The following is a 12,798-nucleotide window of genomic DNA, read 5'->3' on the forward strand; positions in this document are numbered from 1 at the left end:
TAAATGGCTTAATGAACAAGACTTGGCGTTACCCAATGGAGCTTCCGCCTCTCTAAGTTACCCGAGCGTTTTCATAGCGGCAGAGAAAGTCTGCCTTTTAGGTTTAGGGTCTCGTAGAAGTAATGACGAAAAAGTGTCCCGTTGCAGAAGATGCTTCACCCCATAATTATTGTACGGCTATGATTGATTACGCAATTTGTGCGTAGTTATCTAACTTACATCCTGTTTATGTGCCTGGAGGTTGTCCTATAGGTCCTTGCGCTGGACTGAGTGACAAATCTTGGAAGAAGAGAGCTGCGCTAGTTGTAAAAATGGCTTCTTGTTATATTTGTTGAGAATCTTGGCATCTACAGATAATTATTCTAACATTTGCAACCTCGTTTAGAGATTTACACTATAACTATACTGAATCCTAAATGCTTGTAACCTTATTTTTGTAAACGACACCAATGCAACGGGCAACGAATTGCTAAGCCGCGGTCTTTTAATCTCTTAATGAATATTAATATGTGGAGTATGAGTTCGTCTGCTGTCGGATCGAGTGGCGTATTAGACGCCCTATGACGCGCTTTAATAAGAACGTAAGACCTTCAAACCTGAATTTAGCAGTGCAGGTATGAGGCACCGATGCCTGCAGAACGCTGTCACCAAAACTAAGTAAAAAATCAATGTTTATCTATATATGACAAGTGCATTGTCAATGAGCGCGCTCAGATTTTACAAAGAAACTTGTCAAATGTTGGCGTTTCTAAGGCGTCAGAATCGCATTCAGTCCACCACTTTTTCCGCCCACGTTCGAGCTCAAACAAACGCAAAATGCCCACGACCCCTGCGCTTAATATCCTGTCTTGCATATCTAATAAGCTTAGAATATAGCGGAAAAACAATGATCAACACGGTATCCTGCTGAATCTCTGAAGTCTGCGTGTCTGACTATTAGGTAAGGCTCGGTGTCTCCGTCAAGATATTGCGAAGATGGATGTTCGATACGCCAGTCAGAGACATTTCATGAAACTTCGCCCCCTTCAGATACAGAACACAGCATCGGAAGTAAGTTACTCCAGTCGTGGAGCACATCGTGTCGAACTTCTCGTTCGGAGCCTCAAACACTTCCAACGAATTTGGTATTTTTACTCTCGATTTTTCAACAGTGGTCATGCGTTGGCGATACTTTTTACTTCCTTTTCAAACGTGCATTGGGTGACATCGCTTCCGAGACTTTAGTGCGATTGTGACGCAAGAAATCAACTACTCCGCCACTATATAGTTCTATCGAACACTTCTAATTTAAATGCAGCAAAGCGGTGCGGGGTAGCCAAGCTTCTTTCGTCCCTCAAAGAAATCCCGTTTTGGCTTTGAAACGTGTTGATATCAAGTTTAAGGCGAGATAAATATTGTATAATTATCTGATAGCATATATTCACAGACTTAAACTCAGTCAGGTTAAGTTTGTTCCACTTGATGTATGCTGACGTATGTCCGCGTCTCATATACTTCGAAATTATAATAAACGGCTTGAGTAATGTCAATAAAAAAATCACGAGAATTTGGCTCTTAAGCTTTCTGTTACCGAAACGGGCAGGCCACCAAGGACAAACGATTTCAGCTCAGAATCGCTCACCGACTCAAGACATGTTTTTCGCAAGAACGGCGCTAGCCTTCAGCAGTACGTATTATGATTAACAGATACTTCCTGATAATAGCTTCAATTTTTGCGTTATAATATATATACATATATATTTTTCGTTAACTGGCAAATGATTTTGTCTAGGAGTTTATACAGAAGCTAAGTTGTGTTGCACAGAATATGCCAATGTACGGCGCAAAAATACATATTGAAAAATATCATAACGCTACAATTTTCATCTCGGTAAGTAGACAATAGTCCCAGTAACTTGTTGAGCTTCGTACAGAGTAGTAGGACTCGCATGACTTAACTTGAATTTTTGCAGCTCCACATTACTGCTATTCACTGCCAAAAGATGATATCTGATTAGCACTCAGCAAAAAACAGAAAAGCATAAAAAGTTCAGGCTCCTTTGATTCGATACATCGCTTGATTGAATGGTCTTATCTATATATTATATGAAGATATCAACTCCTCAAAGGAGTAATCTCACGCCACACTAAATAATCGATCATACCGAAGTCGTCAGCTTATTCAACAAGGGGCGTATTAAGGTAACTTGTGTCGTCTTGGCAAGTTCTTGTATTTCTAAAAATACTTTCGAAAGATTATTATCCGCTAAATTAACTGAGAGGAATTATATATTATAAATCATATTAGCGGTCACTTGTTCAATCTCTAGCATCTATTATATTGAAAGTTAGTAAAATCGTGTAGCTGATAACATCCTCCAGCTGATATATTTTCTGCTAGATATACTCAGGCTCGGCCACAGATACTTCTACGAGTTTTGGGCCGAAAACTTCGACTCGAATTGTCAAAGATAAAAAAACAGATCCTAAAATAGAACAAGGCAACATCAACCGTTCAGAATATGTGCCATATTTGGAAAAAGAACAAATTTAGATAAACGTTCTATCGAGGATACCTGCAGCGTTCACTATGCAGATTCCATTTATAAAAGGAGTCCTGATCGTTATCTCTACGTTAAATGCAGTCTTTACTTAATTTTACGCTTCTTAAGCCTAGCTCAAACTTTCCTTGCAGACGACGACGATGACATTTCATCAAAACATCGTCCTTCTTAATCCTTCGTTTTTTTAACGACGAAGGTTTTTTTCAAAGCAGGTTAGGTAGCGCGAATTAGTTTGGGATAGCCTGTGACTAAGTCAGAGTAAATTTTAGGGCGATGTCGAGAGTGAAAATAATGACTTCGGCGAGGAGCTTACAAAAAGCAGTCTGGTCAATTGTAGAACAGCATTTTTCTTCGGCGGCGTCCTTGTGCCACATATCAGGCCAGCGTTGAGTTACCTCCTATATTACCCCTGACCTATATTACCAGAGTGGAAACGACACGCGCACATAGGATACGCAGGCGAGAATCCAATCCGTTACGCTGTCATGGATGCAAATAGCCAAGAGAACCCAGAAGCATCGCGTTTTTTGTACCTCTACAATGCACTAACAAGCAAAAGTGCTGTACCGCCCACCGGAACAGTTGAGCTACATAGTGCGTATTAGATATTTCTATCACTTGCTTATCTGGAGATTCGTAAAATAAAAGCTAACCATTGAAAGACAAGTTACGCGCTATCAAATTCAAAAAAACGTGATAAATTTTTTACGACATCGAATCTGTTGGCCGTCCATTTGATGATCTTGAAAATTAAACTAAATAGAGATAGCCTTAGAAGCGTCAAGACAAGCTCGTCGGCGAGAATGACAAGTAAACGCATGGAGCACAGATGACACGGTATTGTTCTTATAAATGGATCGTCTACGCGTTCCCTGGCGTATTGATATAGTGCATATCAACCATGTTAAGGGTCACTTATGGAAAATAACGAGCCAATCACCAACGTATTCGGGTTATTACGCACTTTTAAGTAATATGTGTGTGCCGATAATTTTTGTGCCCTTAGTGATCTTTGAGGACAGTTAGCTTTATGGTTGGATGGGAAGATGGGAAGATGAAAAGGAATAAAGAAAAATGAGCCCCCAACGAAGTAAATCTAAAACATATCGAAATATATGCAGTACACCTTAGGGACCATTTGTACGGCTTTTACCAGCGGAAAGTCCGCACGGAGTACATTGTCGCCTCGAATGAGACGTGTGTCCCCCTTATTGGAGAACAATCAGAAGCCTAGAGCAACCGAAAAAACAGTACCGAATCGACTCTGGTGTCAGCTGGTACCAATACTAAGCCTAATTTTTATTACAAGATAAACAGGAACGACCAACGCTGCCAGATATCTTGGCTTCCTGGAGAGCCTCATGGATAGGTCGCTGTCGCCAATCGACAGTGTACATTAATATAAAGGTCTTACACTCTGCAGAATGCTCATTTGCGCTAAGCTCCTTCTTCGCTAGCAGAGTTTTAAGGATACGTAGATTAGCGATAATGGCGTCCTATCCGTCTCTGTCTTAACGATGCTGCGCAATGTAGGTACACACGTTCGTCAATGTAAGACGCCCTTACTGAACTACTGATCGAAGCTAACTATGTTAGCGTACTAATTATTATTGCTTCGCAATTGTATTTAACAAAGCTATTAGTCAAAGCGTTTCAAAGAGCCATCGTACTGTCTGCCCTTTGATTCAATTTCCGCTTACCGGTCCCCTTTTAAGATGGCAGCCGTCTGTCTATCCAAGTTCCTTCGGAACTTGAAGCAAAAACAACGTGTTCATTGTTTGATTGTGATATTTGCTAACATGAAAAATTACCTTTTTGCAAAAGCTGTTAGCACTTTGAGAAGCGGATGGAAAAAAAATCATAATTTTTTGGAATCAAGCAGTTTATGGAATCCACTTTTTATCGAGTTTCCGATAGCTGCGGGTGACTTAGTCTTTCCAGTTCTTCGAAGGTGGAAATGGACTTAGTATAGAACATACGGAAGAAGTTCTGTATCACAGAACTTCTTCCGTATGTTCTATATGTTATATGTTCTGTGTGTGCGAGTTCCGTGATATTGCCTGTAACAGATTTCATGCAGTAACCCATCTTTTCAATGAAATGATAGAACCCAACAAGATAAAGTGCTACGAGTCATTCTCGGCGTATTTTCGTAGGATGAGTAGCACCTTACATATTTTGTCAGTTACATAGCATAAAATCAATAACTACTTATGTATATATAACGAATTCTGGGGTACGCGATTTTAAAGTTCCCGCTAAGTGGTCTTAATCTAGCCGTTGCTAGCTTTGAAAGGATTACGATAGAAATCAGCTTCGTACTGCAGGAGCGATTGCCTTATATTAGGTTGGAACATGAGTAACAACCGTTTGTTTTTAATGTTCTTATTTTCTTTGCTTTTTTCACTGTTTTATATCATAGGTTCTTCCTCTGTTTGTGATAGTTAGTGCACTGTGCAGTGGACAGACGCTTGTACGGAATTAAGGCCCAAAAACATATAGGCTCAATGTTAGAAAAAGGTAAACTTTTGACACATACGTACGTTGTGTTTATCGAGGATTTTATTAACTGAAAGAATCGCTTGAAGGAGCAGTTTGCTAAATTCAAAAATAGAATTTTAGATCTAGATCGTGTATCTATCGATCTCGAGCGGCCGATAAGAATCCCGGAAGGCAAAGAGCTCGTTAACTGACCTAAAACGCAAGCTGCGAACATTTGACTACCGTCGTGCATTTTGGAAGCATGGAATGCCTGACATCGAAAAGTAAAGGCCTGCGTGTTCCGTGGGCAGGGAAAGGCATACAAGAAAAAATGGGTCATCATCACCTCCAACATCTGGCTGTCACCAGGCAAGGCGTAGCTACAACGACATGCCTCTACATATAAACAGCACGCTGCATTTTCAGTTGGTGAAAAACAGTGCGCCCAATTCAGATATGTTATTATCTTTTAAGGCAAAAGGGCTTATGTTTACTTTGGCTACAAATAGAGAGGATCGACATTTTTTGTAGAATTAATAATATAGTTAGTTAGTTGTAACTACCACTAGCGAACTTCTGCTGTGTTTTACGCGAAATTTGGCAAATTTTGCCATGAAGTTCCTACGATGGCAGTGTGTATATAAATCGATCGAGGCATGTCACGGGAATTCCAAACTAACTGTTAGAGTGTTTATGTTGCCAACTATCCGAGATCCGTTGGCAGATTGTCAATTGCGTCCGGAAAGTTCAAAAAGTATACGTAACTAGAGGTCGCAAAAAGTGTTGTTACTATTGCAAGGTTAGTAATGCGTAATTTGTTTTCTTGTCAATCTTTGTAATGTTCGTTTTGAGTTACTTACGCATATTTAACTAGGCATAAGAAAAAGTCAAGAAAGATTACGCTGTCCAGTACGAAATGCAAAATTGCATACTTCAAGCTTCTAAACTTGATTATTATCATCAAACTACGGAGAATTGCCAAGTGTTATCTATGACCTTTTGACATTTAGGCAGTAACTTGTTCCACTGCTGTAGAAGTATTAGGTACGAGGGTCTGAAGGTCTTGAATAGAAATTGGAACTGAATTTCTATTAAGGAGTTGTTGGGATTTTGGAGTGGGCCAAATATTAGGTGACTATAGCGGATGACGGGGAATCTCGTACCGTAGGCCCTGCGCTGCGGTCTTTGTAGAGTAAGGTCAAGCGCTGCCGTGTATATAAGTGGTTTACTTCTGCTCGTTAATTTTGGCTGCTTAGTGAGTCAATTCATTGTCTCCTCCTTTCGCTGGCATTTCAGCCGTAGACGACGATTGCGTACTTATGAGAGAGTGTAGTGACTGACGATCACTAGATCACCAGGCAGGCATCATTGACTTTTATAATTGTATATCTGCTCTAGGATGACATTCGGCCTGATCGTGCCATCTACGGACTTCTATGACCATCTGCGATTACTTTAGAGAACTCACTTTTCATCACATAAAAATGGGTCACTGTTTTAACGTGAGAGTAAAGAAAAGCAAGGGTTTCTAGGTGTTCATTTTTGATCTCGCCTCACATCGCGCGGAACTTAGTTGTACGATTTTTTTTTAAAAATATGTATGCACGTCTTACCCCGGCGGCGGAAGGGGCTGATTGCACCTGCATTAATCCGGAAACAAATTCAACAACCAAATAAACGCTGACGTAATTACAAGCGCCCATTTTTCTTTAAAACTGAGCACTGTAAAACTTCCATTTCAATTGACCTTGTTTAAACACGTGCCCGAGCAGGATCTTCTGACAACAGGATGCACTCCCAATGGCTTCAGCGTGATCTGAGCATTGTGGATAAATCAACAATACTAATCGATCTTACTTCGATTCGTGACATCGTAAAAATCCCCAAGTCACGATTTCGAAAGCTGCACAAGTGGATAATCATCGTGACAAGGTGGGAAGTTTGTACGACGTATTGGGGTATTAGCGTTGGATTAAACAAATATTTACCCGATTTTGACTCTGACCGGCCATAAATGGGGTATCTTAAAGTAAGTGAGTTAACCATTTTTGCGATAGTTTACCTGAGGAATGGGTACGGATGAAGGATCTCGGTTGGTTGAAAAATAACTTGGATCAATTAGCTTAATTTCAGTGCCACCTTATCATAGGTATTCTAAAATAACCTTAGCATGTAGTCATAATAACACTTTTAGGGGGGCCAGGGCCACTGTAGACACCAGTTATAATAATTTTGAGTGTTAATTAGATTTAGAGATTCAGCGACATATCCGTCCTTCATCAGAGGTTCGCAAGAAGGCAAAAACCCATTTATCTATTACTCCCCTATCGCGGAACCCTCGTTCGAAACGATCTTCTGTGGTTGGGCTCGCACCAATATGAGCAAAATGCAGTAGCTATCTTGCGACGAGCTTGTTAATCATCAAACAGTAAAAAAAAAAAAACTTCCCACTCACCTCACGCTATCATTTCATCCGTTCTCAGCGCTTTTTTGAGATGTTTGGACAGTTGCTCGTCGTCACTTAATGATGACTTAAGGCTCAAGTCTTAAACCATTAATTTGAGGTTAATGGCTTAAGGCTTGCGATTGCAAGCTAAGAAAGCTCCCGTCGATGTTATGACTGAAAACTAAGGGCGCAAAACTCTTAGTTTTTAATTATAACTCTTTATATGCTCTTTATTCACCATTGTAGAGAGTAGCTTTTTTTAAATTGGCGCGTCCGCATTGGCAAGCGTCACGATTTTGAAAAACTACCTTTCATTCATATCCTTTTTCATCAGTGGTAGAAGTTCATACCATAAACGTGTATCATGACGGCCAACACTTTGTAATGTCTACTGCCATTAACTCCATCGGAAACAGTCGTTTTGGCTAGATTGTTCCGGAGCTGGTGGTCTCAAACTGGCCATATTACATTTCTGAAGCTGACCGACGTGCCTTGTAAGCGATACTTTTCAATGGAATATTTTATCACGAAAATTTCTAAATTATTAACTCAAGATATTTTAGCTGCCGCTAAGGGAAAAACCCTACGAACTCAGACAGTTTGGCCGACTCTTCTGTTTCGTGTTTCATGGGCGATACAGAAAAGTATCGTCGTCGATAAGGAACACCTTTAAAAGCATGAAAATACAAACGGAGTCAGACGTAAACAAAAGCGTCATCAGCTGGTTCTGGGAGAGTGGTGAAGATCTGCATTTCTAACATTGCAACCATTTAAATTAGCATTCAGCGGTCTTACGACAAGAACGACAGGAACAGTAGCAATTCCGTTGCTTGTTTACCCGGACACACGATCGCTTCGCGTTCCGAGTCCTGGTGAAGGGTGCTATATCTGTCCGACTAATTTCACCGACTAATGCGGATCTTTGAAACTTGTGTTTAAAAAAAGCTTGGGCATTCAACCACGCAAGGACCTTGTGCATTGCTACGAGAGCTCATAGAGCCCTAGCATTAAACTGTTGGGGAACGTTAGGGGAATCTCCGTATGTTGCTTTAGCTGCTGTTCATTGCTTTGTTGAGGGCAAATAGTGAGCGGTAACTGATTTTTTTATGCAAAACCAGGGTAAGCGACTACTTGGGGATCGCAATTAGTCACTGATTCCTTTCAAGTCTAGTTTCTATCTAAACCACCTAAATGCAGTCCGTTTATTTTATCCTTATGTAGTACCAAAGCTAAAAAGAAAGGCCGTTTTCTTACCAAGGAGGCTTGTCCTTGGGGAACCTGATGTACTGAAGCGACGATATCCTAAGCGCTACTACTATATGACCAAATCTACAAAAACTAATATTAAGGACTCTAAGCCAGTGAAAATGATATTTTCGTACTAGACTCTTTTGCTTAGTGTTTTTCAAGACAAATGACCTTTGCCGAAAGTACACATTGAGAAGTTCACTACTTTGCTTCGTCATGGTCGGTTGATTTGAATTTTATCGAAGACGCAGACAAAAAACGGTCCGTACCCCATTCAATTATTTGTACCTAAATTTGTTAGAGAGAGAGCGCTCTATCTGTTTAGAACTAAAACTAGAGGCTTTATTGTTTAATATATTGATGCTATTCGGTGAGCGCAAGGCTTGAAGGCTCAATGCAAGTTACGTATCGTTTCCATCGGCCCAGTTTAATATTCAAAGATAATCGAGGAGGTCACATTGAAAGTAGCCCGGTACTAGAAGATAGTTTTCGATCACTTGATGAGCCAAACCCGCCTCATTCAAACAAACAACAAAATTGCATAACAAGAGATACACTAGCTCATTACGGATGCCACGGGCCCATAGATTCAGATGAAACTCTCAAGTTTAAATCGTGAAAAAACATAATGTTTAGGATGAGCGTTGCCGTAAACAGGGCGTGATAAGAGAGAGAGAAAAAAAAAAAAAAAAAGCCGGGCTGCGTCAAACTTATTATAATAACTACTGTAGTAATCGCCATATTATGGATTATTATCGCTACTATTATAGTTAATAGATTAAAACCCCCTTAGCTATTCGTCCGGTACGATTTGAGCGTCTCACATAAGTTGAACAGCTACGAAAACTGTTTTAGTAATCTTCCTGTAAATCGTAAAAACTCCGATGCCTACAATATATAAATAAAGACGTTTCTATTTTTGCTCAGTTGTCAACGCTCATTCCGTTACCAATTAGATCAGGCAGACAAAACGTGCAGTTTTCATCTTCAACACTTCGACGGTACACTACCTATATTGTTAATACAAAAGCCTTGATTGATCCAAAGATCCATACAACTTAGAGAAAATTAGTTACCATTTACAGGTTCGCCTTCTTGATTCTTATTCGTAATAACGTATTTCGTAACAGCCAGGCCGATGTCCCTAGTAAAGTAGATGTTATAGAAAAAATCAATTTTTTTTTATATCTCTCTTAGTCATGCTGCCAATCGATATATTTTTCTGTGTTAGTAAACCGTCGCTGATACATGGTAATTAATAGGCGTCCATATTTTTATGTATTTACGAAAAATTTATGTTAAGATATACACTAACCTCTGCATGATTATAAATACACTCACTTGAAGCTCTTGTCGATTCATTTTCACAACGTTCGCACGAAGATAAGACCTGCACTACCAATGGCCCAAGCAATTGTTAACGATGAGATAATACGATTTATTTCAATCGTAGGAATTTATTATTGCTACGACCTTAAACACCAGAGCGTCCGCAAAAACAAAGCAGGTAAAACCTTCCGAAACATTAAATCCTGCAGCGTCAAACAAACGGCGATTAACGGTTTTTGTTAGCTTTATGCCGCAAACAAAAGCCGCCAAGGTGTTGGCCTAAATTGACGTGACGCAATTGTTTTGTGTTAGTACGTGATACACGTTTTCAATTACGTACGTTTTTTGATTAGTAAAGGCCTACGTTACGTCGCAACGTCATAATATGAAATCGCTGTTTTATGCCGCTCACACGTAAAGCACAAGGTATCGTGACAATAAGTGTGCCTTCGTCTTTGGCAGTACTTTCAGCTCATTATGAAGTGTTACAGTAAACAGATATTGGGTCACAGCTGTATACAAAACTGAAACCCACAGCACCTACTCAGTAAGTTTGGGCCAGTGCAGAATTATAGATACAACTAGATATGTATTCAGTATGTAGTATCAGGAGCAACATGCAGATACAAATATTCGATACACGAAATGATGAGGACTAGGCTTCAATATCGAGGCTGCAACTTCAGCGTCATCCTGTAAGGTCACGTAGAACATTTAAGTTTTGACGTCAATTACTCATGAGTTTAGGCGCTTTGTCTTTCACTACGATTGTTGAGACACAAAACATGTTCTGCTAAAGATGACTCGTTCATCGTATGATACCTTATTCATTATATTCTTCTGCGTATACCTCTTACGCTGTCCCGTTATTTTTACACTAATATTCGGAGCACCCTTACACAACTAGTACGCATTTACTGTCAAACAGTTGGACCTTATTGCAAAGTTTCATGTTCATTGCGTGTAACTGGCACTTAACCAGATGGGGCTGCTGTGCTCTACGTCCGCCAGGGAATACCCAATATAAACGTAAATAAACAATCGATTCTGTTTATCAAGTAACCTACCTATATCGGGAACGCTTTTTACGGTCATAAATATAAATCACAGACAGCTGTTAGCTTCGAAGCAGTTGAGCTGGTATGACAGCCTCATACACCGGTTATATACTATAAGCAAAAGTTATATTTTACGTCTGGTAATTAAGCCGCCAGGTGTTAGCACACCGCTATTAGCAGCCACTGCGTGGTAAGTTGTGACCAACGCTAAGGTAAGATACAGAAGGGAAGATTGGTCGCGAACGGCTAGTGTCGAAAGTGGAAGCAATATTGAGACAAAAATCTGTGAGTCTGATGATTATATATAAACTTATTTACTGCCGACAAAGGCGTTTTTTAGATAAAGCCCACCCTGTGCCATTTCGATACTTTCTAAATATCTACAGCGACGGCAAGCCTGGGTAAACGTTCATTCCAGCTATTATCATTGTATTATTGAGCCCGTGACTGGCTTAGCAGATGTCATTTCTGCAGTCCTGGGGGCCGAAAAAATCTTATTCTTTTAGAGACTTTGAGGTCTGCGGCAAAATCGCTATTTGATATTTCGCATCAAGCCATCTTCTAACAATGCCATTCTCGTTTCTTGTCATACTTTATCGTAATGCTATACTGTGTCGGAGAGATAGCAGGATATACTCGGGAATTAGATTGTTCTGGGCGCAATTAGCATCACGGTTACCATTACCTGATAGCATATGCTGGCGATGTCGAGCTCAGTTGGTATAGATCTGTTCTACGTAACGTATTGCCGTAACACATGTGTTCATTCCGTGACCATCAAGCACGATTCCAACGAATACCCACAAATGATTTCGACATTTTTGCGGTCCAATTTACTGTGAGTTACGTAAACAAAATTGGCGTTTAGATAATCTCTGACTGGGGTTTATTATGCAAATGGCAGAGAAGTATGATTCTTCGATGTATTGGTGCCTCATTGTGGAGGATCGATCAAATTGATTGTATTCGTCCACGCATGCGCTGCTCCAAAGTGTAATAACAGTCGTGGACTAAACGTGATGAAAATGTTCTTCTTTGAGGTCGCGCTCATTGTAGCGATAGCCAAAATGAAGTCAGGCAGCTACCCTGTTCCATTACGAGATCTAGCATTGAGATCCAATGAAGTTACGTGTTGTCGCCGTTAGCATCAATAACAACGAGAAGTTGCCGAGTATGCTCGAGCGTGTATTGATACAACAGAAATCTCAACTTCTAAATGTTCATCCTCTAGCCTTTAATGTGCAATCATTTTCCCGTAACAAATAACAAAGTTGGCATAAACGAGTCGCTGCGCACTTTAAAAGGTACGTATTTTCGAAGTGAACTACCGGTAGTGACAGTGTCGTAACATACATGATTAACTTACTGTAACTACTACTGTAACTACTGGCGCACCGTAAGTTATTTCCTTTCCTGCCCCAGTCGTTTCTCATGTCCGGTCTTCCATTTGAGTCACTTCGAACAGATGGAAGTAGTTTATATCGGGCGTAGAGTATTTCTTCTATTATACCATATTAATACATTAAAACTAATGTTTTTTTTTTGGTGCTGCCCTTTAAATTTACCGTTTCACAAGTCTGCTGGAAGAAGTCCCATTCAGAATGGCAAGTCATTGATGCTATGTCTAGAAATAAGACAATTGACGAACGGTGCTACATGAAGTTGTTTGTAACTTGCGTGTTGATGATGTACG

The 12,798-nt window shown here is 40.1% G+C and overlaps 1 protein-coding gene across 1 annotated transcript in view; it reads left to right on the forward strand.

Moving 5' to 3' along the window:
- Positions 1–11,871: 11,871 nt before the first annotated feature.
- LOC111244424 (insulin-like) overlaps positions 11,872–12,798 on the forward strand; it is a 57,349-nt gene continuing 56,422 nt past the window's right edge. Inside the window, exon 1 of the mRNA XM_022791541.2 lies at positions 11,872–12,409. The gene's annotated coding sequence lies outside the window, so the exon portion shown is untranslated. The remainder of the gene's footprint in view (positions 12,410–12,798) is intronic.

Source organism: Varroa destructor, unplaced genomic scaffold (genome assembly GCF_002443255.2).
Source record: "Varroa destructor unplaced genomic scaffold, Vdes_3.0 BEIS01000002.1, whole genome shotgun sequence".
Taxonomy (NCBI): domain Eukaryota; kingdom Metazoa; phylum Arthropoda; class Arachnida; order Mesostigmata; family Varroidae; genus Varroa; species Varroa destructor.